Consider the following 26,369-nt stretch of genomic DNA (forward strand, 5'->3'; position numbering starts at 1 on the left):
AGGTTTTTATGGGTGCAGCGATATGCCGGCTGTAGCAGGTATCTGGCGAGAATTGGGCCAAAAATAAAATTTAAACCGGCATCTGTGTGTGCGTGTGTTATTTTGTGTGTGTGTGTGAGAGAGAGAGAGAGAGAGAGAGAGAGAGAGAGAGAGAGAGAGAGAGAGAGAGAAGATTGTGTGTGAGAGAGTTATTGTATGTGTGTGTGTGAAAACGACTATTGGTTTCCGGATGACAGCTTCCACGCAATGCAACAAATATTAGTGTTCTTTAATACCTCTGTTTCATTCTTTAATTCTCCCTTCTCTCTCTCCAAGTAATCATTCTCAGCATTTCCCTCTATCACTCTCTCTGTCTCTCTTATCATCATAACCAACATGTCATTTAGTAAATTTTAATATCACCACTTATCATGGTTGTATAATGGGCCTATCCCTAAATAGTCTCTCTATCTCTTTCACAGATTAATCAAATTATCGGTTTGTTTATCATTATCTGTATGTCACGAAATGGATGCCGAGCATTCAGATACATCTTGTAACGATACGCGATACTTCACCGCGATACGGGTGTGTCGGTGCACCCCAGTAAGTTCTCGCAGGTTGTTGGGTGCACGTGAAGACAGACGCTCTGAGCGCAGGAAATACGCTTGCGTCGGACACATGCGCACGGGGGAGGGCAAGGTGAGTGTGCGGAGGGGGAGATAAATAGATTTGTTATACTGCGAGGAGTTGATGCTCCTGGTTATGAAGTGCACAAAATGAGGACCAGCTCGAGACTCGCTGGGGAGCGAAGGGGGGAAGAAATGAGGGGTCGGGGTTCAACACGGTTGTTGGAAGACTTTCTTCCTGAAGAGACATTTCACCTTTTGGATCCCTGTTAGTGAGACGGGGTTCAATTCGATTTCCGTGCCTTTCTTTTTTTTTCTTCTTCTTCTTCTTCTTTTTGTGTTCCCTTTCTTTTTCCTGGCAATGGAGAGAAGCGTTCGAAACAGAGTTTTTCACCTCTTCGGCTAGTTATACTTATACATAGTCTGCTTGTAGTTTGTTGTATTTTGTTACCTTTCCAGTTTTTTTTTTACCTGTAGTCAGCAACCAGCAGTGTTGTTAAAAGTGGTTAATTACTTTCACGATGAAAAAAAAATAACTGTAAACACTCTTTTTATGTCTTTCTCACTCTGCTTTTCTCCTCCCATTTCGCCCTTCGTCCCTGCTTTCTCTTTTGACCCTCCATCCGGGCATCTTCCGCAGTCAGACGCAGGGCTGAACTAAGGCGACCGGGGCATGGAACAGACAGGAGGGGTTAATGCCTTAGGACTCCTGGAGGTGAGCTGGTCGTACAGTCTTAGGCTTCCTTCACACGGTGTGATCTCTTGGGGTCAGGTGTGGCGACCCCGGAGCGCGTGCGTGTGCGTGTGTTAGGCTTAGGCTTGTTTATAAACACGCGTGCGTATACATGTGTGTGTGTCTGTGTGTGTGAGTGAGAGAGAGAGAGAGAGGCTGTGTGTATGTGTGAATAACAAGTATGTAAATCTGTATATCCTTCTTATGTGTGTCGTATGCATCAGTGCATTTATGTGCACGCACGTGAGTGAACGCACTTAAAGCCTCTTGTTTTACGCTCGTACTTAAATTTGAAAGCCGTTATTACCTTTGCTTTTCAACAAGAGTGCTGATGTACCTTTCTCAAGCTATATTTCGTTCAGGTGCACACGCATGACTGCTCATTACATCCGGGAAGTGGATACATGTGGTTACATGTGGTTATATTTATGCTTTTAATAGGTTGTGTATAATTGGGTCAATTTTATCTACTTTTCTGCTTAAATTTTTTACAGAAAATAACTTAGTGGATTCAGTTTCATGCGGTTAGACTTCTACTTTAAAATTATAACAATTTATTTTTACTGTGCCTCCTGGCCAGATATCGTCGTCAAGAACAGCTTGTGAAACGATCAAAAGATGTATCGCTTTAAGCATCTCAGACCTCATCTTAAGACATTTTTTTCGAAATAAAATGAATATAATGACTTTCAACTCAAACGCTAGAGTTACTCCCCGTTTCCCTTTCCCTAACGGTTCCTTTTGCTTCAGACTAGCAAAACAGGGGAGAAAATCGAAGGCACGAGAAGGAGCTTAAAGGCTTAGTACGATATAATTTATTTTCTAATAAACGGATACAGAAAGTGGTCAACCAAGACAAGTGGACTCGTCACGCTTGTACACAGATACGCTCTTCCATTGGCTGAAACCTTGACAACATCAACACATCCTGACCTCTGTGCTGTTGACCTGAACCTGTGCATGGGGATCTTGGTAGGAGTGTAAGAAAGTACGAAAGGGTGATACCCAGCCAGATTTGCGGAAACAATAACTTGCATTGTTTCACCCAATCATTAGCAAAAGATACGTACTCCTCTAGACCTTTAAGCAGCCAGAACTTTATTTACATCGTCAGACAAACCTTTAAGACGCAGGCAAAATAAAATACTACAAACAAATTAAGAGGACATGTTAAAATATTTCTTGACTATGTGAGCATCTCTTTGTCCTCACCGAGTTCTGTCACCATCCACCTTCTTTTGACCAATACAGTGATGGTTCAGATCTCGTCTCGTAAACAATGTTGGTTTTTTTTTCTCTTACTGTGACCTCTGTTTACAGGGCTGGCCGCTTTACCGTGATATAGCCCTAGTTGCTGGATCGGCGTAAATAAAAAAAAAAACTATTCCACCCTTCCCCTTTCAAACCTACCCACTCCACTCCATCACCACCCCGCGCCCCAAACTCCAACATGTTTCCAATCATACCCAGTAAAGTTGGAAAGGTCAGAACGGAAATGCACCCCAGCTCTCAGCATTCGGTATTGCTTTTGCCCTGCACTGTTGCTGCGGTGATAGGGAAAACAAAAATTGGCGGCTTTGCTGGAGCTGGCAGCACGCACCAGGTGACCTTTGACCACGGACGCTGACCTTTGACTAACCCGCGTATTGTTGCGCCTTGGCAATGTTCTGATAGGAGAGAAAGAGCGGAAGTGGTCGCTTGACTTTTGACCCTTTCTTGTCCATAAACAGAATCCTTAAGTTGTCTTTTATTTATTTGGGTTTTTTCTGTTTGTTTTGTTTGTTTGTTTGTTTGGTTGGTTGGTTGGTTGGTTGGTTGGTTGGTTGGTTGGTTGGTTGGTTGGTTGGTTGTTTGTTTGTTTGTTCGAGTGCGTGTGTGATTAATCCAGAATTCAGCCTTTGCCTTTCTCTGTTTGCGAACAAAAGGAAAGTGAAGTATGTGTGTTGTTGTGGAATGGGTGGTTGAGGATGGATTTATTTGTCTTTGTCTCTCTTTCAGTAGTGACATCTCGTTCCTCTTGTAGATGATGCGGAACGGAAGTGTGATGGTAGGAAGCACTAGCCACACAGTTACAACGGGTAGAAGCCTTCTAGTCTGCAAATGCGCCCTCAGATGATAGTCTTTCCTGTAAACATCAACTGAGAAACTCGCGTGTGAAGACAACCTACAAGTAAAAGTAAAGCTGTCCTGCAAATGCCATTTTATGAACATGATATTTTTGTCCTAAAATTTTTCATCATTTAAAAAAAAAAAAAACAGCAGGCCATTTTGCGCCCCTTGCCCCTCAGTAATTTCGCCACCAGCTCCTTCTCCATCCACCATCACCGCCCCCTGCCCCCTCTACCGTGTCTGCTGAGTAATGGGATTTTCCTGTAAAATTTGTACAAAGAGACTAGCATGGTGGTCGAAGAGGAAAGATGTCCTGCCAATGTCATTCTATGAAAGTTATATTTTTCCCTAACATTATTCATCTTTAAAAAAGAAACAGCAGGCCATTTTTGCATCCCTCCTCCGTGCCTGCGCCCTAGGTGACTCCATATTTCTCCTAATGGTAGAACAGCCCCTGGCCTTCCTTTTCCTTCTGTCCTGCAGCGTGTACAACGAATGTTCACAGGCCGGAACAGTCCTACAGCTGCTCATCCATCCCCACCTTTCTTGCACTGCAAATTTGAATTCATGATATTAATATTTTCATAACATTATATATTCGAACTGAAATATCCTTAAATATAAATCAGGGCATAGCATTGGAAAACTTGAGTTCCGCTTACAGGGTCGGGGTCCAGGGGCCGACGTACCCCTGGTGGGGTGTAGGGGCAAAACCCCTACTGGGGGGTCAGCTGAAAGATTTTCAGTTTTTGAAGCATTAATTTCACCCTTTTCCTGCAACGTTTTGCAAATATTTTCATTCACAATAACATTAACAAGACACACACACACATGTATACCAAACATAAATCCATTGGGACCAATGAAACACACACACACAAATTATACTTATATAATTATTTACTTGGCTGTCAATAAAACTAGCAGGAATTGTCACAATATCAGCTTGCGTTGGTTTTTTTTTCTATGCACTGTCAAAACTAAAGAATGAAGACAGCTTTGTTTGCTTCTTTGGTTTGTCTGCGACAACTGTCACAATGTTCAACTACTTGGTCAGCGTTTTGAATATCCTCCCCAGCACCCTTCTGGCTGCTGACAACATTCACTCCTTGGTTAGCATCTTCATTATCCTTGACACTTTACTAGGCTGTCAATAAAACTAGCAGGAATTGTCACAATATCAGTTTGCATTGTTTTCTTTTCTATGCACAGTCAAATCTAAAGAATGAAGACAGCTTTGCTTGCTTCTTTGGTTTGTCTGCGACAACTGCCACATCAACTAATTGGTCAGATATATCCTCCCCAGCATCCTCCTGGCTGTTGACAACATTATCCTTGACAGCATCTGCTTTCTGGCCGTTGACAACCCTTTCTTGGTCAGGATTGTCATTCTGGCTGTTTGTTTTCTGCTTCTTGCTAGAACCCTTATCGCTGAATAGCTCACCGCGCCGTACGATGTCAGATCTTGCCATCGTCGAACGTACCACAAGCTTTTTTCTTTGTACTCGCAAATGCCGCGCAGCGTAAGAACTGACTAAAGCCAACACGTGTGGCGCGCAAAGGAAGTAACACAAAATGCAAGAACCGGAGACCGTTTGAGTACAAAATGTGCTACTGACGAGGCGAGCGCGATCGGCGTACGCTACTTCGAAATCGGCGTAAGTCAGAAGTCAAGTCGGCGTAAATGCGCCGAACGGCGTACAATGCTATGCCCTGATAAATGTTCATATAAAGACTAGCCGAAGGTTAAAAACGTTTTAAATTCAGGGTGGGGGATGTTCAAAAGTTCTCGGCCTTGACTACTGGGCCCACGTGGGGCGTGCACCCGATGTCTCACGGGACGAGATAAAGTCGTCGCGGGGAAGGTGGCTGATAGCAAGAAGGAACTTTTCCCGATTGTCTTGGGATAAATTTTATTTATTGTTGAATATGTCTGGGAATTCCAAATTTCCCTGAATAAAAATAGGCTTCGTCGCTGCAGAGTTCTTTTGTCCAGCTCAGTCTGCCAAGCCTTTTTCTCTTCGGTTTGTGCTGTGGAGCCAAAGCTCCTGTCATCGCCCGGGTGCCTGCTGACAGTCGGGTAGGCCTGGCGTCACATACTGAGTAAAATCGGACGAAGAGTTGACCTGGGGCTGGGTGCATGAAGCAGGGTATGTTGTAGTCCCCGCGTTCCCAGAGCCGGTTCGCCTCCCACGTCCACCCCACACACACACACACAAAAAAAAAAAAAAAAAAAAAACTCTATGGGGTGTGTGTTTACGTCCCTTGACAGTTCTCTTTGACAGTGACAGTTGTCAACTGCAGCTGAAGGTGGCACGATGCTGGACATTCAATTCGCTCTTTAAACTCTTGTCATCATCACCGGCCATGTGCATGACTGTCACGTGTTGTGCTGGAAACGGTTCTCATACTTTGTCGAGCTCCGGACAGTTGATCCCTGGACAATACAAGGGGCAAATCGGAGTATACTCGGAAAAAATCCAACGACAGCCAGCCGTACGCGCATACACACAAACAAGCATGCAGTATATAACAGTAATAGCAAATTTTTCCTATATACACGTGACACAGACACGTAAATTTCTCCTGAAACAGATAGAAAAAAGTGAAACATAAATCAAAAACAAATCCAGTATCGGTGAAAAATCTGCTGATTATTTCTGGGGAAGAAAGCCGTTTCTCGTAGACATCTAGACATACATCGGTCTAGAAACTGAGTACATAAAAAGATGCACAGTTGAGGGACGGGTATGTCAGACTCCATCTTAACACTTTGCTGCTGATGTTTGCTTTAAAAGTGATATGACTTTGGGTGGGGGACTAAACAAATAAATGGAGACCCTGCTCAGATACTGGCTATTTTGGCAATATGTTCACCGACATCTCATTTGGACGGTGGCAGAGAGAAATCGTTGTTAATGATGCTGCAGGAGAGGAAGAACAGGTAAGTGAAGAAGAAAACACAGAAAATGATTTCTGGAAAATTCTTTAAGAGATGTATGACAGGGGAGAGTTTTCAGTATCAAACAAAGCAAGCTGATAAAGCAAGAAAGCGAAGAGATGATAATTTCATTTCTGTTTCCAGAATTTTTTTAAACTAACAAAGACTTTTCTCAATATCGTGTTGTTCTGGTCGATCTTTCCGGAATGGATCACTAGGAAATGAGACGTGTCGCTAGACAATCTGTCTATTCTTCTCATTCATGTCTACGACTCATTTGCAGACCGTCTGTTGGTGTATGGTCTGCACTCAAAACATAATACTTCAAATAGATTAACTGGAGCATAATTTTTATTAATATATTTAATGATTTTCAGCTCGAAGCTGCAGGTTCGATTCTTAATAGACGCTTTTTCTTTTGTATGCTCGTTTGTTGCTGTAGTTGTTATTCAGAGCTGGTGCGTGTGTGTGAGCGAGTGTTTTCACTTTTGAAGCGAACTGCTTAGCTCGACAAGTATATATACGAGTGCGTTGGGGTTTGTGTCTAAGTTTTCTTTGTTGGTTTTTTTTCTGAATAGAAGGAGAAGGGAAACCCCTCGGTCGAGGTCAAGATTCGTTAGGCGTAGAACAGGTTTGAGGTAGATGTGACTGGAATAAATATAATCGCTTCCGAAAAAAATCAAGATTGAAAATTCAAAAAAACGGTCTCTACTGAGTGCCTATCGACTTCATTAATTATTTGCATTCATTTACCCGACAAAGTCAATGATCATCTGTAAAAAAAAAAATCTACAAAATGATGGAGCATCGGCAACAGACTTCAATTGGTTGTTATACTTCAAAAGTGACTGCAACTAAAAGACAATGACAGAAAAGCAGCCACGTGTGCATGAAAAAAAAAACCAGCAATAACTTAGCTCAAAGCAAGTCTGGAAACTTCCTTAACACAAAAGAAATAAACCTCCAAACCAGAACAACGAGCAGTAAAGAGAACAAGGGGGTGGGGATGATAGCAACAAATTAAAAACAAACAAATAACAAACCACGAATAGCCGATCATTCTGGAAAACGAACAAGCCTGCAGACAGACACACAGACGGACAGGCAGCGTGGGATGTCTAGCGAGGGCCCACCTGTGTGCGGTACTTTGTGATGGTGTTGGCACTGTGAGCAGCGTCTGCCCTCGCCTCCCAGTGTGACCCTGTACTTGGCAACCGTATTCATATCCTTCGCATAACCCACCTCGTCCGTCCCTTTTTTTTTTCCTTCCACCCCTGCTATTTTTCTTCTTCTTTCCTTCTACTGCTGTTCAGGAGGTGAGCCCCCCCGTTTCCCTCCCAGTCTTTCTCCTTCCCTAACCCTGCCTACGTCACACCAGGCTCTCAGACATATCCCTCCATTCCCCTGTTTCTCTCTCTCTTTCTCTCTGTGTTTTTTTTCTTCCACCTCATCCTTCCTCCATCCCCCCACCAAAAAAAAAAACCCTCGCTTACCAACTCCACTCTCATTCTCCATACATAAAATAAACCAAATAAAGCCTGCGGAAAGAAAAGACAACTCGCATGACTTCGCCGTTCACTTTGTTGCACAAGTGGCTTCTCACAGGTGCCACAGGCCCCTGGGCAGACCTGGGCAGAGTTAAAGTACTTAGCGTCTCAGCGGAAGAAGGCCTGATTGTAGTACGCCTGCACTTTACCTACCTGTCGGATGTTCTTGTTCCCGGAAGACAACCACACCCACACAGCACTTCCCTCCCCTTCCACCCACTCCGCCGGGTACCTTCTCACCACTTTCCTCCAGGTTAGCGTTGCTGAATGGTCAGACACAAGTGGAACTTCGACCAGTTACCTACAGAATGGTCTGGTGAAAAATGGTGCTGCGGGGGTAACGGGTGGAAGGAGTGAGGGGGGGGGGGTTCGTTTAGGAAAATTTTGGGGCGCGTGCGCACTGAGGATGTGGGAGGGGAGGAAGAAAGATATAGTTTTTGTCCCTCAACGGCGCTCGGTATCCTATGGAGTTTACAGCTTCGAACATTACATAATAAAGACATACGCTCCGCCCTTTACACTAAGTTCAGGTGAGGTCAGGATATGTCCAGACTATACCACCCTCAGTGTGAAAGAAAAGAACAGACTATACCACCCATAGCGTGAAAGAAAAGGACAGACTATACCACCCATAGCGTGAAAGAAAAGGACAGACTATACCACCCATAGTGTGAAGGAAGAGGCCAGACTATACCACCCATAGCGTGAAAGAAAAGGACAGACTATACCACCCATAGCGTGAAAGAAAAGGACAGACTATACCACCCATAGTGTGAAGGAAGAGGCCAGACTATACCACCCATAGTGTGAAAGAAAAGGACAGACTATGCCACCCTCAGTGAGAACGTAAAGGACAGACTATACCACCCATAGTGTGAAAGAGAAGGATGTGTGACGATACAGTAATCACTCAAAGCGCAACGTTTTCTTTAATGCGAGATGATTGGACAGTTTTCTCGACTCAATCCATCAAAAATAAACTGGATAAAAAAGATTTTAAAAATGTTAATTCAGAAAGTGATGACCTGTGTTAAATCTACAAAGCTATACTTTTGTTCGTTCACATCCACAGTGTAAGTATCGTACTAAAACTAAAGTGGACTTCCCACGAATTCACATTAAGACTGTGATCCGACGGGACGTAATGACGTAGTCACGCTGAATGACAGTGGTCATGTGACATGGAAAGTCCAGCTGTGGCAACGCAGTTGTATTCAAGGGAAAGACCATTTGTACGGCCATTTTCTGTTTGTTTGTTTGGGGTTTTTTTTGTTGTTGTTTTTTGGGTTGTTTTTTTTTTGGTGGAGGTGGGTGTTTCTTGTGAACGGTTTGTGACAACGCGAAGTCAGGCCTGTCACAATCTTTAAACCATTCAAACCATTTTTGTGAAAGTCTACATAAATGTCAAACTGGTTCTGGGAATATCTTCAGATCATTGCTAATAAAACTACCTATTTGTACCCAACTACTCTGTTTTGCCATTTCACCCCAATTCACAGTCTGTCGTCTGTTCTTGCAACAGACCGTCATTACAGTCTTAAAATAGCTCACATCAACTTATTATCATCATTGGAGTTGTGACTGTCGTCGTCTCTGGGCATACGCTAATAAACGTATCCTCAAACAGGATGCACGATCACCACCACACACACATACACACCCACCCAGCACTTCCACACACACACACCCGACAGACTAGAGAGTGTAGGAATTGTATTTTTGGAGAGACAGCGTAGAGGACCACTTGCTTACCCCAGCCAGCGTATTCTTTTAAAAAAAAATATGTATAAAAATTTTTAAAAAAAACTCGCTTCATAGGTTGAGACTCTTCGCCAAGTCTGAAGCAAGCAGTTGCCAGCGCTGGTGCTTTTGAGGTTACCGAAAGTGGGGTGGCACGGTGGCTTCGGGTGGGGAGAGCGAGAGGGGATGGCAGATGAAAACAGGGGAAAATGTCGGATGAATAGGACCGGTGGGTGGGAGGGTGGAGAGGCGGGGTGGAGGTGAAGGGGTGCAACAAAGGTCTAAACAGCGCCACCTATCCTGCTCCAGCTGCTGTCGTGGTCTGGCCGTAGCGTCTGGTGTTACGAAAATTTCAGTCCCCACCTTTCCATTTTTTTTTCCTCTCTCTCCTCTCTCCTCACCCCCTTTTTCCTTTTATCGTGCAGCAAGTGTCCTCTGGATCTCAATCCCTAACCTTTCAGGTTACTTTTTAGTTTCGGGGTTTTTTTATTTTTTATTTTAAGATGTGTTTGTTTTTAACACCCCTCCACTTGCTTTCTCTTGTTTTTGTCGATACAATGTGTGATGACTGTTGTGAGCGATCATCGGTTCCTGCAGCTTCAACGGGAAATACAGGCAGGCGCAAGGGGAGACACGCTGGGAGGAGGGCGTGGGTGTAAAGACGGGGAGGAGGAAGGAGGAACAGAGTATAGGGAGTAGGGGGCAGACGGAGGTCGAGACACAGACGTGGTTACAAAGTGCAGCTGATGTCGACTACGTGACGGACTGATTAAGAGACACAACCAGCCACCGACGTTTTGCTCATTGAAAAAAAACAAACAAACAAGAAACAAACAAACAAAAATCTTGAAGGAGGTACCGGTCTTCCAATTGCCGTCAACATCCTTAACGTAGTTTTTCTCCAGAACACGCAAACAACATAACAATAAACAAAACAAAATTGAAGCAAGATTTGAAGAATACATTTAAATAAATTTTTTGGTGTCTGCTGATTAACCCAGCTTACGTAAACGCCATCTATGCAGCATGAGGAGGAGAGGGAGGAGGGAGGAGAAGGGAGGCAATCCCGCGAAGACGTCTAGTCGGGCAGGGCAAGTAGTTCACTCTTGTTTACCAAACAGCCAGGCGTGTAGAGCGGTATTGTCGAGCGCCATTCCCGAGAAAGCAGCCAATCGCGCATGCGTAATTGCGTCGGTCCGAGTGACGTACCACCGCTGCCTTACTGGAGGTCGCAGACGTCACGGCTGGCTGTGCCCTAACCCGTCTTGGAGTCCTTACCTACACGTCACAGCTTGCCCTCGTGTCTGTTGACGCCAGAGTTCATTGAGTAGAGACTTCATTCATTCGCTGTCGTTCTACAATTCTGTGTTTTTGCGTCTGTCTTTGTCTCTGTCTCTCTGTCCTCGCTCTCTCTCTCAGTGACGCATCTCCTCAGTACAGTGAGAGTGCGGTGTCCCTCGGTTCAATGCTCGCTTCGGGTACTGTTCTTTCTTTGCAGGGGATTTGTCGTGAAATAGTCTTCCTTTGCTCGATAGAAAATTAAAAAAAAAAAAACACCAATACACCTCACCTTACCCCACCTTTACACACACAACACTCAGCTTTATCTCTCCGTCCTCGTCTCTCCCCATCCCCACCCGATCAAATCATTTTATCTTTCTCTCTCACCTGTCTTCCTAAACTTTTATTTGTTATTTAAGTTATTTTTATTTGTTGTTTTGGTTTTCGTATTTAATATTTCAGTTAATTTTATTGAATATTTTAGGGTTGTTTGTTGATTTATTTGCGTGATTTCCAAACAGTCAAGTTGACTGGTGTGCAAAAATCGCTCTCACACAACTTTCTACTTTTTTAATTTAGTCTGTAATTTTTATATCGGGGTATCGTTATTCCGTGTGGCTAAAAAAAGAACTGTTTTGCAAGTAAATAATGTTTCTCTTGTTCTTCCTTTTCTCGCTCATTTGCTTTTCCTGTGTCTTTCTTGAGTGCATCACTTCGGTATTTTTCTCTGGCGAACTGCTCTGAAGAGTGGTCAGCACTTGTAGGCGTTAACATCATTTGCATTCTGTCCTCAGCACCCCGCCGTTAGCTGTCAGACGCCTGCGATGTCGTCTTGCTTGCTGGCTGGGCTCATGTCACGGCGGGTAGCCACCGGAAGTGACCGATGCCTGCCTCCAGACCGACGGCGTGAGGGCATGATGAGAGTACGTGGGTGTCCGAGGGAAACGAGGCCAGAGTGACGTAGCTAGGAGGGACACCTTTTTTCTACCCGGAAAGTGAGTCCTTGAAGATGGAGCAGCAGGACAGATGAATGAACTTGATGGCTTAGTAGCAGTGGTGTAGGAAGATGTCTGCTTTTGGGGGCAGACTTCATGCTGACAGACCAACATTCACATTCTTGGGGGGGGGGGGGGGTTGTTGTTGTTGTTTTGTTTGTTTGTTTTTTGTTGTTGTTTGTTGTTTTTTTTTGAGGGGGCGGTTGTCCCACTTGTCCCCTCCCTCGGTTCCTGCGTCACTGAGTAGGAGCGGGGAGTGAGGAAAATAGCCAGGGTGGTCAGAGTGATAATTAGAGGCATGAAAACAGATCTTTTTCTTAAAGCAGTTTGTGTGTGTGGAGTGAGAGAAAGAGAGGAACTGTGTATGAGCTGTCAACCTGTCAAGTTAGGGAAGAGACATGAACAGTATAAGTGTTTCACTGTTTCTCTACACGTCACGCATGAAGAAGCTTGACTGAAATGAAGCGATAGATAGTAAGTTAGCAATGACAGCTGGAAGAGTTATAGCGGCAGAAATCAATCCGGCCGAAGCCGGCTACCCCGGGTAGTTAACAGTATTAAATACAGGATGGGGGAAGGAAGGATTGAACACGTCCGAGTTGAAAGACAGCGGGACGGAGCTGGAGGGAAAGAGTCACTGATATAAGCGCTCTCGACGGATATCAGGTTTGAGACAGCCGCAGCACCCCTTGGCTTTCGTGCTTCTGTGCCGGGAGGGTTACCCGGGGTCACAGCAGTTATACCCATTCTTCTCTTTCTTCTTTGCCGGGTGTCTCGCTTCCCACCCCTTCTTCTCCCTTTGTCGCATCTCGCGGGATTTTCACGTCTTGTGTGCAGGTCTCCTCCTTCGTCTTCTTCCTCCTTAATCCTCTGTCCTCCACCAAGGAACACTTTACCGCAGCAACACACAATCGCTCTTTGGGAGGTCAATGCACCTGCGCTGCCGGTGAGACTTCGCAGAGCGTGCAGCTTGTCACGTGACCTGCGTGATCATGGTTCCTCCTATCCCAGCGGACACTGACCCTTTCCACTGCCCGACAGCGCCCCCTGGTCAGTCAAACGTGGCTGTCCTGTCCTCTTGTTATCAGTGGTATAGGAACCAGGGAGGGGAGGGGCAGCCACCCTCTTAAAAAAAAGATAGCATGGGGTTTGCCCTCTCAAAACCGACCAGGTTCCTACTGGTTGTGAAGCTGGGTCAAAGCTGCCATGCCCGGATTCATGAGATGGGTATCTGTATCCAAAGATGTAAGAAGAAAGACTAAAACAGGAAAACGACAGAACTCAATCAACTATGACCTCGAGGACAAAGACCAGAGTTCACACGGCCTCCGCTGACCAACTCGCGAGAGGACGAGACTGGGTGATGGACATGTTACCCAGGTAAAAGATTGCCGGCAGTTCGTGTCCAGACCGCCGTCTCTGTGTGAGAAAAATACCATCTTATCTACTTGCATACCTTGTCCTAGTCTAGCAAAGTCCACTCGGTCTCTTTTGAAAAGCCAGGCCATGTCTGCTCGCTGTCAGAGAGGGATGGCACGAACGAAACAAAATAAAATAATAGAAAGTGAATGTGAAAAATAATAAATACACATAAGATATAGAAAACATTTTTCATTATTCATGTTGCAAACATTTAGGGAAATGAAAAAGTAGAGTCTGGTTCTACTGTTGTTGTTCAGTTCACTCCGTTCAATTAGTTTAACTCTTTTTTCTTCTTTTTTTTTTCTTTTTGTTTTTGTTTGTTTGTTTGTTTTTGTTTTGTTTTTTTTTTTTTTTTTTTTTTTTTTTTTTTTTTTTTTTTGCTTTTTGTTGTTTTTTGGGGTTGTTTTTTTTTGTTTAAAAGAAACCATTTACCTATTTTCCTACTCTCAATAGATTAATTTCTTTTTTTTTTTCAAACATCACACCGACTTCAGCTGGTTCGCGTTTTCAGACCACTTTTGTTACATTATTTCTTTTTTGCTTTCTCTTTATTTCCACATTTTTATCTCCTCTTTTCCACACTTTCTTTTCCATCTCTCTCTGACACAGTATATTAACCTGTTATCGCCTCGTATCAGGAGCTCTCACAGTTGTCTGCATGAAGACCGCCGTCTTAACCTTTTATCTGCTGTCTAAAATGTACCGTCTGTCTGCAAGACGCTTTCCGTCAGCTGCGACCGTTAGAAAGTAGCGCCAATAAATCAGTTAAAAACGGTTACACGAGCCATCTTTAAGTCGGCCTTTGCGTTATTTTTCGCCGATAAATGCAAGAGAGGCGGAAAAAGCACTACGGTTCAATCAAGCAAACCCGCCCTCGCGGATAGCCCTTTTGAATATCCGATCAGCGGATCTGACGTCATACGCGTGCGCAGAAATCTGATAATAGTTCTCCGTGTTGCATTGTTAAGACGAGCCCCTTGTGATAAATCGCAATTTTACGCTTCCGTGTGTCAACTTATCTAACACACTCTTATATAAATGTGGAAGATGTGGGTGTAAACGACAACAAAAAATTGGTAAAAAAAACTGCATGTCGGGAAATGTCTTTTTCTGGGAAACTCACGGAGCAGTGGAAGTCTTTCTTTGCCGTTTATTGATACCTTCACTGCCGATCCTAATTGCTCTGCTCATTCTGTTTATTCTTCGCTTAATTTTCTAAAGTATGTCTATGAAATAATTGTTATCGATACCTATCGGTATTTCAATATTTGAAGGTAGGTGATTATCTCACTGCATACTAAGCAACCATTTTACCACCATTTTCAGCTTGCGCAAAAATATTACTGCGTCTTCGGGTACTGCTGCTACTGCTTAAATATTTTTTCCGTCTTTTTCAACGAAGAGCTCAGGAAGTCAGCTGCAACGATCGACAAGCAGACGACAGGCCTCCAGGGCATACTGTGGCCATCCTGTTGCATACTGAAACTAGTTCGCGACATCGGTTAAAAACGAAGTTCACAATGTGCTTCTTCAGGTTTAAGAAAGAAAGTAGAATAAGCAATGATCGTTAATCTTTCTTAATCAAACTCAGGCTGGGAGGGATCACTCAATCAAGACAAGGTTTCAAACGCTATAATTAGTGTACATGCATTTACATGTCATGCACAACTCAGTGACCTGGTGACCTCAGTTCCACACACTGACAGAGGCTCAATGTTCCTCTTGGAGAAGACGTTGGAGTGAATTAGAAATGGGTTAATGATTTGGATCGGTTTTTGAAAAAAAGGCTAATTCCGAGGCAAGATATAGCACTAGGTAAAAGGTCAAACCTTAAACATGATCAGAAGCCCGAGCTTTTCTCGAAATTCCACCATTAGCGAATGGCAAACTCCAGCTACTTGTGAATCTCTTCAACGATCACAGAGTCACTTGTGAATGTGAAGTGTTCCTGGTATAGATGGTGGAACTGCCAATATTTTGCAGTAAAAACAATGTCTTACGTTTTTATCTGGCTTAAATCGTAGAAGGGAGAAGAATTCTTTTTGAAACGTGTTTGCGTGCGTGCGCGCGTGTGTCTGTGCGTGTGTGTGTGTGTGTGTGCTCTCTCTCTCTAACGATGTAGACTCCAGTAGTTAAAATCAGACTTGACGTCACAGAGGTCGTGACCCTGCCAAAGTTTTTCTTCCAAATAATTGAACGCCTCGTTCAAATAGAAGCAACAAAATAAAAATGTAAAAAAAAGTCCTGCGTTGCGAGAGACAACTCCAGCTGATCAATGGATTTCTCTGAATCATGTTTTGCAGTGCGAAATGTATCTGCCCATTGGCTTGTCTCCCCCTTCAAGAAGTCAGACCTTCTCTTCTAAGGCTACATCGTCCAGCTCGCCCTGTCTGCTGGTGGTCGGCCCTTGGGGGCGGGTTGTCGTCCCTGTCCGGTCCGATGACGTGACGCGTGGCCAGCCAGCGGGAGGAGCGGCGTCGTCGTCTTCAAGTACGACAAACGCGACCGGTCGGCGGACCAGACAGACGGAAAGGGGGTGGGAACGAAGAAAGAGCGCGCGACACGAACGTTGGTTGCACGGTTGTCCGCACGTGCAGGGGGCGCTGCTTTAAAAAAAAAAAGTAAAAAAAGAAAAAGAAAAGTAACTGTTCGCCCAGTTTTTCTGGACTTCCTCTGTCTTTACGTGCTGATGGGTTAAAAAGAGGGAGGCACCTCTTCTGAGCGGTCATCGCAAGGTGTGACTTTTGATGTCACTTTTCTCAGGTAAGATGCTTTCATGAATGCATTTGTTGCGATAGTGTCTGTGCGTGCGTGAATGTTAATGTGCGCGCGTGTTTGTGTGTATGTACTCACGTCTGTACTGTGCTTATTAGTGTGTGTCTGCCTCTGAGTGTTAGATTGCGTGTGCGTCTGTGTATGGATCCATTATTTCCCCTCAACCTCATACTTTGTATCCTAAGGTTTAGTATTTTGCGCATATAGAAGCCATACTTAGTCTTTTTATGCTTTTTATATTTCATGGCTATATTTCTGTCTTTCTCGTGCTTGCACTGTCTTTGCTAGTGTGTGCGTGTGCGTGCATGTTTGAGAAAGCTAACGCTACATTCCATGTGAGTGAACAGGTAAGAAAATATGAGGAAAAAAGGAGACCAAAAAAAGCAACAAAAACTGATTGGAAAGATATAGAAGTGAAAGGAGATGTGTGATTGTAAAGGGGCAACTGTGTAGTGTAAATGACAATGACTCTGGAGTAGGCCTGTGAAGTTAATCAGTTGTTAATCAAAATTTCCTTGTGGTTGCAGCTTTTGCACCCATTGCCCTTTAATACATATTTCTTTTTCTTCTTGCCTCGGCTTTCGTTTTTACGAGTGTGTGCCAGCACGATCGTAATCATATTATTGTGTGTTCTCGTGTCAAACGGATGATCCCAGTCAACATTTAGTTGTTTTCTTTAATATTCCTTTCGTCTAGTTCTTCTTCTTGTTATTTTTCTTCGTCTCTTGATCACGATCATCATTCTCCTCGTTTTCATCATATCATCGCTCCTCTTATTCTTTTATCATTGGCAGCATTATCATGTCTACTCTCAACACTATTTTTGTCGAGTTTTTCCTTGTTATAGACTTCATATGACAAACGGTTTACTGAATGTACTTGGTGTCTTGTGGATTTTTTTCTTTGGAAGCACTAACACCTTAATGGTCTTGCGGGGTTAAAGCTTGTTTGCATCCCATTAAACATCTCTTACACAAAATTATTTTTAAAAACTTGCATTTGATAATATTATTGCATATTGCTCCTTGTGTACTTAATATCATTTCAATCCTTCTGATGTATGTTCTGGGTAAACCATTCGTAAGCTAGCACAACTTTTCCATCAATGAAGCTCATAATAAGTCGCCGATATTTGTCAAATTTCCGTTGTACTATTCAACTTCAAAAACTCGCTGTTTTTCAAGCAGAGCTTGTGAAGACTGTCTCCCCATGGCCTAGGGGACAGGCTTATTGACTGTCTGGAGTCAGTCACAGCTTACCAGACAGGGCTGATACCATCCAGGTCGCTGACCATGACATCATCCCCTCCCCCCCTTCTTCCGGTTCCAGCTGATGCACATTTGATCTGATCGAGGTCTAGCCCATCCTGTTTCGGTTAAAAATGGTGGAAAAAAACTGTTTTGTTTGTTTGTTACGTTTGCACTTTGATCTTAAAATAAACCTTCTCTGAGAAAGATTTGTAACTCTACCTTTGTTTAAGCTCACCACCTCTCACCCTCTACCTAGGCTCCCAGGCCTGGCTTCTCCTACCCTGTCCGTCCCACTCTATTTTCTTTTTATTGTTCAAACAGCTAGCTTTCTTAGCCACGGGGCAGGTCCAAGACGCGGGTTACAACTGTGACCTTTTGGCAATATTTAGTCGGAGTGAGTCATACAGCAAGGGGACATAAATATTCGCAGCCACATGTATGTAAGGAGAAGCCAGCGAGCCCCGGGCTGGCGGTGCTGAGACGGAGGGGGGTGATTCGGGGGTGTTGGCGGGGGAGAGAGAGAGGAGAGTGGCAGGTCGATTCCCAAGCTTTGAACGATATAGGAGTGGAAGGAGATCTTGCATCGATTTTTTTTTTGCCCCCCCCCCCCCCCATCGTCTTCTCCTCGCTCGTTCCTTCTCTCTCATACTTTTCCCTCCTTTTCTTTGCCTCTCACCCGCCAAAGCCTCAAGCTTCATCTTGAACGGTCCCCATGGGGTTGGAACATTCTAAACTGATAACCCGAGAGGAGGGGTTGCTTTAAGCGTCCACCATGGTTCCAGCTAGCGGCTTCTTGAAGTGTATCATCATCATCGTCGTCATCATCATCTTCTTCCTTAATGAGATCCTATGTCTCTTTTTTTTTGTAACAACTGCTGATCATCATTACATCATTACCGTCTTATTCGTCCTCTTAAGCGGCTACACCAAGCAGCCGCCACTGATCTTCTCCATCGTCTTTCTAATTATCTCCATCATCTTTTATCATCGTCGTCTTATTCTTCTTTCTTCTCTCGCTTCTTCGCGACTCCATATTTTGCGTCGGAGAAATTTTCCGTCAAGTATTGCATCATTTATTAATTTAATTATTATCTATAAATTGTGATAAATTTCATTTTAACTATAATTTTAATCAATTATTAATTTAATGAAGCTTTTGCTTCTTTCTTTAACAAAAAGTTAGCAGTAAATGTGGGTGATCCTTTTTTTTTAAAAAAAAATGAGCTGTGTAGCGTTTTGATGAACATTGATAACAGGGAGCAATAATAATAATAATTATTACAGCCTAATATGCAACCAACAAACACATTGCGCTGTACAACACCATGATAGTCAAGACGATCACAAAAGAACGAGAAGTTTTTTTTAAGAAGCATGCCATCAGGTTTAGAGAGTTGTCAGTGCAAATCATGTGATATTCAATGGAGTATGCTTGTGCGAAATCAGTTAAAGCCTATCTTCCCACCCTCAGATACTCCAGGTTCGGTTGTAAAACTCAAAACGGAAAGTTCGATTTCAAATTGATCTTCCCCTTCCCACCCAGTCCCACCCCATACCCGCCTCACTCTCTCTCTCTCATACACTCACCTCCCTTGTTTTCTCTATAGCCTCCCAACCCCCTTGCCGCATCCTCCCCTCGTCCTGTGCCCGTCTGTCGACAAGACAGTCGTACTTGCTGAAAGGTCAAGGTTGTTGTTATTGATTCCTGACGTCACTGTTTGACCAGTGCAGCTACGAGCGGCTGCGTCATCATTGGGCCTTGACCCTCGCTCAGTCTCCCTGTCATGGTCAGTTGGTCATTTTCAGACAGACCCGCTGCCAGAGGGTGGATGTTTTATTCATTATTTTGCGTAATTTCTGCATTTGTATTAAATTTTCTGCCTCCAGAACTAATAACCTGTTTCTCAAGACGACTTAATACAACGTGGATGACATAGACTCGTCTAGACACAACTTCTTTTTTAAAAAAAATCAGTCTCCTTCAAGTTTGCAGTCGTAAATCTTGTCGGTTTGCGTTTTCTTGAAGTGGAACTAGCTTGAGTTTTGCTCTTGTACAAACAGATTTGCTTTGTTCTGTTCTGTAGAGGTTTTTCTTATCCCACCCCACCCCATCCCACTTTTTTTTATACTAGACCTGTGTCTATATTTTGCTCACTATTTAGGACACACAATGAGTTTTAGAAGACTATTGGAAGCAGGCGGTGGGATGGTCTCGTGGCGTGGGATTAGCGAGGAGCAAAACGTCGCAGATTCGAGGCTTACGAGGAAAATTATCCACCTGGTTTATCCACGGAGGTAAGTGTGGCAGGAGGAAAAATTTGGGCTAGGCTTTCCGTATTTCTAGACACGATGAACCATTTATAAATCCACTGGCTCTACTGTTACCATGCTATGGGAGTAAGCACAATTTAAATGTAGCTTTACCGTCAGTGAGCTTGACAAATGGGGGGAAGTCACAGGAGGCTATCCAGTAAATCACTTGACACTTGGAAGTATTACTTATTTAGTATTAGGATTAAGGCTAAGTTCGGGGTTAGGGTATAGACCAGAGAAGCACGCTAATGAACACAATTCTATATCTTCTATTCCTTGTAGTAAGGTCATCATTGTACTTTTGTGATGTCAAGAGTTTGACCCGCTCAGTGTTTTAACAATAATACATATAGAATATAATGAGGGGGGTAGGAGAGTTCACTCAGAGTTTGAGAAATACTTGAACTAACCCTGGTCATGTAAAAAAAACCACAAAAGTACTCTGGACACTTGCCAACGGTCAAGATTGAAGGACGTGTCAGCATGGATAAAGTTCAACGCAAGTCAACTCGTGAACTTCTCGAATAATTCAATCTGCCGTGATTGTTCGAGAACAACTTTCACTAGCACCTCAACCCAACAGCTTAGTTTATTGAGTCGGTATTACTTTTGTTATTGTTCCACCAACTTTCTTCGTTATGAAATTGAGTCTTTCGCTATTATTTCACGAAACCTTTGTGATTACAGAGTATGCCGAGAGAAAAAGAGAGAAATCTGGGTTCTGGCCACAAAGGTTCTAAAGGTATTGTGTTTTTGAAGTACATGAGAGTAGATTGTCACTACTTCCTTTTCACTAATCTTCCAGGTTAGCTGTCGACAGTTTAGTCCTCGAGGGGCATAGGGTCCCAACAACACCTCGCCAGCGGACCTTTTTGGTTGTCGGCAGACGACAGTCATTTTGTCTAGGGTTTCTTTCTAGAAGGGGGCACGCATAGAATTGCCACTACACTAGTTTAGGGTCTGGTTTAGATTTACCTTACTAGCTTACCTGTGTTACATCGACCAAAAATATTTTTAAAATAGGAAGAAATTTGAGACATGTCTTGATACACTAAGGCCGATAGAGTCGTTAGAGTTTTTGGTGACCACTCATAAGGAAGACACGATGCGACGCAGCAGAGGTGAACTCACGCCGTCATGTCGGACTTGCGCCCAATGGACAGCCGGTCCACTATTCAAGGTAGTCACCCAACTTTTTCTTTTGCTTGCCACGGCATGGACTGCCCTCAACGTTTCCTTGGAGGACCGTTTCTGGCAAGGTATCATGTCGGAAGACATGACCAGACCAGACCGCTGATGGTAGCAAGCAGAGGCTCCGGGGAACCTACTCTGCTGTCGAAGCTGTGCAACTTTTTCTGCTCCCTGTAGTCTACAGAAGCACTTCATATCAACGCCTGGATCGTTGCTCCAATTCTGTAAGCAGGACAATGTAAGCTTGATTTTGTGCGGAAGCTGAAACGTACGATGTCTCAAATCTTGTTAAGCCTCGCCTGGCGCTCGTGCTGCCGTGATCCCGAGAACAGCATCTGCCTTGCAGCCACTGTCCTTCGAGATGTCCGCGCCCAGATATTTTGTTGAAGGACTGCACCTCCCCCAGCTTGATTCGCATCTCCATGTACTAGATCCAACAGTGTTTTCTAGCAATTTTCTAGCACAGCGTGGTCATAGTCTTCTATTCCATTCTCCTCTCGGCCACATTTAATCAACCCAGCTGGCACGTTGTCCATCCTGGGTTCAAATGGCCTGTCCGACTTCATCCCGTAGGACTTGTCGGTTCTCTTGGCCTCCAGCTGTCTCTTGGTTATCTTGAAAGATGTTCGAGTCTTGCGTCAACAGAAAATGGTGAAGTGCCCCATCGATAAAGAACAGCCTTTTCATCCAAGAGCAGGCGACCCCTGCTGTCTTCTGATAACCATCGTTGATAGGGATCTCAAAGAAACGGTAGGGCTAAAGGGTTGTTGTCCAAGTTCATCCCCTTATAGATCTCACGGCATCTGTCTTCGATTCAGGTTGCCCTGACTCCCTTCATGTCTTTCCGTATCTCGTGGTGGACCTTCCTGTACACAGCAGCTGCTTCCGGGTTCCTCAGCTTCTCACTCTTAAAGACCCGTCGGCGATCTAAGTGCCAAAACTTCCTTTGTGGTCTACTGTTCTTTTGTTTTGTTTTTTGTTGCCTTTGGACGCCCAAGAACATCAAGATCACCTCTTTGATAACATCCGAGACAGTATCCACATCGCAGACGATGAAGTTAAAAGCAGAGAATTGCCCTCCCACTCGCGCCTGGTAAGAAAGCTCAGCAACGCTCGGTTTTCTTGTCGTCATGCGCGTTGGGGTGTGACACTTCACCATCAGCTTGAAAATTAGTCTTGTTAAGACGAGGTTGAGGTCAACATTGTTATCCGCTCCTGTATATATACCCTCGTCTTTGCCAGATAGATGCTTGTTTTTAAGCGTCTCGGAAGTAAAATGAAATCGACTTGATTACGGATCGACCTACAAGGACAGTACAAGATCACGAGCCTCGTCCTTTTGCGAGGATGTAGGATTGACCTATGACCTTGTTCGAACTCTAATAGCCGGATACCCATTTTGTTTGTTTTACAAAGCTTGAAACGACTCACTGTGTTAGCCTATTGCCGATATGCCTGTAAGGCTACAAATGAAAAAGTTTTTGTCCCGAAATTTGACAGTGCTGCAACTAAAGATCACCTGGGCGCAGGTTTCTTTTGCTTGATCAGTGTAGGTGACGGAGATAGTAGAGTGGTGGGGAATGTTGTTGTTGTTGTTGTTGTTGTTGTTGTTGTTGTTGTTGTTGTTGTTGTTACGCTTTTGCTGTTGTCGTTGTTTTGTTGTTTTGTGGGTTTTTTAATTTTTTTGTTTTTGTCTTTGTTGTTTTGATTTTGTTTTTGCTGTTTGAAAGGTTTTGGAGGGTCTTAAGAGAGAGGAGGGTGGAAGAGGCTGAGAGAAACGAGGAAATAAAAGTAAGCATTGTCAAGGTGTGCAGATAAGTAGACGCATCGAAGGTCTACCGGTCGCAACGAGTAAATAACAGTACAAAGGATTAAGCCAGGTGAGAGAGAGAGAGCGTATAACAAGGCAGGTGAGACCCACAAAGTTAATCCTGCCAAGCGTCGGGTGAGGACGATGGTACGAAGAAAAGAAGGAGGTGAGGGGGAGTAGGGGTGGGTGGATGGCGAGATGGAGAGAGGCGGAGGGTGCGTGGCGGGGGAAGAGTTCGGGTACGTAAATGCGGAAGATGAGAAAGTCGTCTGACGAGACGCGCGCGCAAAGCAACGGCATCGTCTGCTGCTAAGTCTGTCTGTCTGCCCACCTGTGGCTTGCCTCCCCCACGATCAGCCCGAGACAACTGTTTGGGGGAGTGGGAACGGAAGGGGGTAAGAGGAAGGGAGGGAAGCGAGAGAGAGAAAGAGTTATCTGGAAATCCGGGTGCAACCACTGGCAACGTCTGAGCTCTAGACACCTACAGCGTCTCGCCTCTAGCGTTCGTCCTTCTAAACACCTTATTCTTTCAGTAAATCAGTCGTTCTTTCGTCCGCTCATTCGTTCAGCGTGTTCATCCAAATGTCTTTGATCAAAACACAAAGGTATATTTCGATTTAATGAGCGTGTAGATATATGTGTATTTGTATGAAAGCATTCATGTGTGATGTGTATGTGTAAATTTGTTACATTTTCTTTGTTGTTTTGTTTTCGCTTTCGCTTTCTTTTTCTTGTAGCATGTGAGGCTGGCTTTGGTTTTTGTTGGTTGAGCATCTGCGTTAACAAAGTATTTGTGTTTCCATCAACAAATGCTCAAAAAATCGTAGCAACAATTATAACGCAATAACAAAGAATGTGAGCAAAAACAAAAGTCCATACTTCCCAGCACACCCACCACCAAAAGCAAGCGTACAATACCCACTATGATACAGAATCCGCCTAAGTTCAAGCTTGTAACCGTTGAACTCCCCACACCTTATCGAGAGAACAAAATGTGAAACGCCCGTGTAATGGAGTTCGCGGAGGATGATAAAGGTGAAGGCGGCACAGCTTGCTGGCCACAGATGTTTGGGAACTGTTGAAGACGAGCAAGCTTTCGACAAGGTTGCGGAACCTCCACATCGGAGATAACCTACAAACATGTCAGTCAACGAAACTACATAATATGCTCTTTGAGAACTGACACAAAAGATACAGCTAACAGAAACTGTAAAACGGTTCCGACAATCTGAGCGTCGATGCGTTATGCCGAGGGCAGGGTGAGCAGGGTAGTTAGTCTTCTGATAGAAACGAGGAGAAAGTAAGAGATTGTTTTGTATTGTTGTTTTCATTTAGTCTCAGTGTCCCTTTGGCATCAAGAAAGAATGACTCTTGTAAACCGCAATCTTTAAGTTGTTGCGCTAACAGCAGGGAGAGCGAGGGCAGCGATGTCATTGTGGTTAAATAGCCAAGCTAGCATCACATTACACTGATGGCCAGGTGAGCAAGCTAACACTACATTACACTTATGGTATTTTGAACAATGTAGAGCTACACTTATGATATAGCTCACCATGATGTCGTTACATTTATTTAAGATCAATTTGATGACTTCATCCTCCTCGGACGACGACCGACGACAACGACGTTCCAATGAAAGTTATGTCACTTGATACCAAGGTCCCAAAATCAATGATGGGACAAACACGATGACACGTGACTGTGGAGTTGTGGAGACTATATCAAAATTTATGACAACAAGATGCTGCGCTACTTTTGAGACAAAAGATGGCGAGAATGGAACGAATGCTGTACGTCCTATTGGTTAGATCGCAGCGCTGGGTCAGAGGTCGTTTATACGGCTAAAGTTACTAAGGGGCCAACAACTGGAGAAAAAGGGGGAGAGCACAGAGATAAAGGTCTTAAAATGTAGTTGACGGCAGCGCGGCCTTGAGCGAGAACTATAAAAATGTATCTTATCGTTGCACCTCATCATAGTCAGAATGTTTTAAAAAGGGTATTGAAGGGGTGCAGTGTAGTCTTGATAGTAAGCATAAAACGAACCAAAGTGAGGTATCAATCACCCCCTTATAGCAAAGTGTCTTCTGATGAACTCTATCTTCTCATAAATTCATCTCATTGTTTGGACTTTGTATATTTTCACAAATGATCTCCACTGCAACAAGATGAATTGCGCAAAAAAAAAAGAAAATTTTTGTTGTTGATGTATTTCATTACTGACTGCATTTAAAGAAACCCGAGAGTGTGATCAGAGAGCGATAAACAGCTTGCCAAACAAGAGGCAAGGCACGAACCTGCGGAGTTTTCGAGGAAGCCGGGCATCTTATCATAGTCGGATGAGTAAAAATTGTGTGTGTGTGTGTGTGAATTTTGTGTATCGTCGCCTTCCGTTTATCCATGCACCGTGTTAACAGTGTGGCCTCACCTACCTGTGCGTTTAATCCGGTGGGTGCTCTCTAGCCGCACCTGTCTCAAGGATGTTGGAGCCTGTTTTCAGATCTTTAAATATATCGAGATACGTCTGCATTCATGGATGGAAGCAAACATACATATATCCTCATTTCTTCTCTGTGCTGTTGTTCTCTCTTTCTCTCTCTCTCACACAGTTCTCTTTCAGACACTATTTTCTTCTTTTTTCTTTCTTACCAGCTGTATTTCTCTTTCTCTCCTCCATACAGGTCTTGAACTAGCTATAGTCACTATAGTCAGTTCTGTTTAATGCAGTTCCCTGCCCCTGGAAGAACACTTCTTTTCTGAAGGAAAGAAAAAAAAATCCCTCCCAATTAGCTGCCCCCTATCTACCAGGGATTGCCACTGCCGCTACCGAGGGCGCTATTTCTAAAGTCGGTCGGCGTGGAGTTGTGAATGGCGAGCAAAGACGTCTGCTGGTGCTGACGTCACAAGAGTGTCTCTCGGTGTTTCCGTGACTTGCTGGCTCGGATCCACCCGCACTCCTCCCTCCCATTACCCCCTCCACACACGCACGTGCGCACGCACGCACGCACGCACACTTGCTAGAAGATGAGAGGCAAAGAAGGACACAAAAGAGAAGATGTGTTTAAGCTGAACCTGAGAGGGATGGCTGGCGGGAAGATGTGGCGGGGTGGTTGGGTGGGGAGGGTCGGGGTGGGGAGGAACTGAGCTACTTCCACGGATCGCAGCAGCCGTTTGTGACGTCTTAGTCTTTCACGCTTAGCAGCAGTGACGTAATACCTTTGTGGGTGGTTGAGGGATGCATTATGCGCACGATGAACGCGCGTGCGCCTGTGTGTGGGGGTGGGGGGGTGGGGGTGTGTTTATTATTATTTTTGACTTTTTGTTCTTAAAAATGTTTTTTATAACTTAATTCAAAGCTTCAAACAAATCCACACCAATCTGCAAGTGGTCACAGATATCGCAAACAATAAAGGAAATGAACGCTAAAAAAAAAAAAACAACAGGTTTTCATGAATGTGTGAACGACAGTGAGCTGTACTCGATGTTCACACTGTATGTGAAGAATAGTCTTCTGTACTGTGTGTTCACAGTGATTTGAACGATAGCAGTACCGAGAATTATGAACGACTCTTTCCTGTACTCTGTGTTCACACTGGGTATGGACGACAGCAAGCTTTACTGGATGCTCACTGAAGGTAAAATATAGCTCTACTGCAT

General features: G+C 44.1%; 1 protein-coding gene across 1 annotated transcript in view; it reads left to right on the plus strand.

Annotated features, from left to right (window-relative positions):
* Positions 1 to 11,561: 11,561 nt before the first annotated feature.
* Positions 11,562 to 26,369, plus strand: part of LOC112575081 (pappalysin-1-like) — a 56,861-nt gene continuing 42,053 nt past the window's right edge. Inside the window, exon 1 of the mRNA XM_025256640.1 lies at positions 11,562 to 16,139. The gene's annotated coding sequence lies outside the window, so the exon portion shown is untranslated. The remainder of the gene's footprint in view (positions 16,140 to 26,369) is intronic.

Source organism: Pomacea canaliculata, linkage group LG11, assembly GCF_003073045.1.
Source record: "Pomacea canaliculata isolate SZHN2017 linkage group LG11, ASM307304v1, whole genome shotgun sequence".
Classification (NCBI taxonomy): domain Eukaryota; kingdom Metazoa; phylum Mollusca; class Gastropoda; order Architaenioglossa; family Ampullariidae; genus Pomacea; species Pomacea canaliculata.